This window comes from Tinamus guttatus, unplaced genomic scaffold (genome assembly GCF_059628265.1).
Source record: "Tinamus guttatus ecotype Peru unplaced genomic scaffold, ASM5962826v1 Tinamus_guttatus_pri_ptg000035l, whole genome shotgun sequence".
In the NCBI taxonomy this organism is placed as follows: Eukaryota; Metazoa; Chordata; class Aves; order Tinamiformes; family Tinamidae; genus Tinamus; species Tinamus guttatus.
In genome coordinates, this window is record NW_028288569.1 from 9,817,264 (window position 1) to 9,819,245 (window position 1,982).

Sequence of the window (1,982 nt, forward strand, 5' to 3'; positions counted from 1 at the left end):
GCAGCAAAGCGGGAGGTGAGAGCCAAGCCTGTGTTTCCAATTAACACCAATCTCAGCGGGAGCCCCCAAATCCTCCTTCCTGGAATCAGGACCAGTGATGGCTGATGAGGAACATCTGCTCCAGACTCGACTTTCTGGGTGAAAATCAAGTGTTTCAGACACTGAAGCCTTCAGGCTAAGAAGCCCCTGACCCTTATTCTCCAGGGGCTGACGAGCACGGACTTCTCCAGCAACTTCTTTGTGCTGTGCTGAAGGGCCTGATGGCAACGGTGTGGGTAACTGAGCATTTCCCTGTTGTGCCCTGCCACAGCCCGTCCCCACGGGCTTCTCCTCACCCACACTCGCCTCTTCCCCACTGGAGTCATCGAGGACGATAATTCGGGACGGTTTCTTCTTCGGCGCGGGAGCGGCGGAGCCCTCTCCCATCTTGGCCTGGTTCAGCTTTTTCCTACGGCGAGTGAGGTACTGTTTTCTTCCCTTAGCAGAACTCTCACCGATCAGGAGATCAAAATCCACACACACTTCCTCCTCGCTAGATCCACTTCTGTGGCAAGTTTCCTCTTGCTCCTCTCCAACACAGAAACTGTCTTCTGCGTAAGCCCCATCTTGCTCAGGAATCTGGGAGGGAAAGTTTGAAATTCTATTAACCCTGCTCTTGCTTTGTGTATCACTGTCCCAGGGCATCCTGTGCACAGGGACCACAGAGCACAGATGGTCATGAAGCAATTTAGCCTTTTCATCAAATACAGACCTCTAATTTTGCAGTGCTGAAGGCGATACAGAATATTTTATTTATATATTTATATACATGCAGGATACAGAAGGAGACCTTGCTGGGAGAGAGGGGACTGCCAACCATTCTGAGCATCCAGTTTTCCAATTTTATCAATTACCTACCGTGCTCGGGCTCTGAGAAACGAGAATGGAGAGTTAAAGGCACATAATGGAAAAAGGCAGCGCCGCCAGCGGCTCATGTCCTGGCACGTGCAGTGCCGGGTAAGGCAGAAGCATGTGCAGGCTCCAGCCTGCCCGGAGCAGGGCACGGGCAGCCCCGCGGACGGCGACGCGGTGCGGGCACCGGGGCACAGGAGACAGCCCCCACGGGAGCGCCGCCCCATGCGCTGCTTCACTCCCTCCTGCTTCCAAACCACGTGCCAGGAGTTGACCTCCAGTTTGTCCAGAGCCAGCGGGAACCCCCCCTCTCAGCACCGGTGCTTGTCTGGCATCAAGAGCTCAGGGCAACCCGCCCTGCAGGGGTACCAGGGCCCGAGCTGTCTGTTACCCCTACCCTGCAGAACTGCTTCTGTCCTGAACCTGCAGCCAGCTGGAAATCCCACCCGGCCCAAAGGAACCTTCCTGGGAAGATGCAAGTCAGCACGTTGTGTGACAGCGGCAGGCAGCAGAGGGGCACGAAGGGCTGGCGCAGAGCCCGGCGTGGAGCCGCAGCCCCCTCCTGCTGCACTGCCAAGATGGAAAGGGCCACGGCGGGGATCCTCTCCCTACAAACTGCCCGACACCCCTCTCCAGCAGGAACCTCTCTGCTTTCGCCACCGTGCACCCGTGTGGGAGCTTTTTAGACTGAGACATCAAAAAGAAGCCAAAAGGCACACCCCAAAGTAAGACTGAAACCTAAATGGTTCTATGCAAACTGAACTGCACACAGATGGCACTGGGGTTATCTCATACCTGTGAGAAAATCGCCCTGCTGCTGAATGCCCGGTGAACCATCTTGTATCTGTTGCCAAGAGCCGGACTACACACCTATTCCAAGTAAACTCCTTGCATCTCAGACTCTGAATTAAAAGAAAGAAAAGAGAAGAGAATAAAGTATTTTTATAAATAATTATTTATTTCATTATTTTGTTACATTATGTTTTCCATAATAAACAGTTTCCTGATAAGCTCCCCAAAAATCTGTCTTTCACAAAAAAAAAGGCGGGGAAAAAAAAGAATTGGAAATTCTCCAGAGCCCTGTAAAGATC

At 52.8% G+C, this 1,982-nt stretch overlaps 1 long non-coding RNA gene across 1 annotated transcript; it reads right to left on the reverse strand.

Moving 5' to 3' along the window:
• Positions 1-368: 368 nt before the first annotated feature.
• LOC148596026 (uncharacterized) lies at positions 369-1,761 on the reverse strand. The gene is made up of 2 exons (XR_015913845.1): positions 1,687-1,761; positions 369-618 (listed from the first exon to the last, which is right to left on the reverse strand). It is a non-coding gene; the product is annotated as an uncharacterized LOC148596026 (long non-coding RNA).
• Between the last annotated feature and the right edge of the window lie 221 nt (positions 1,762-1,982).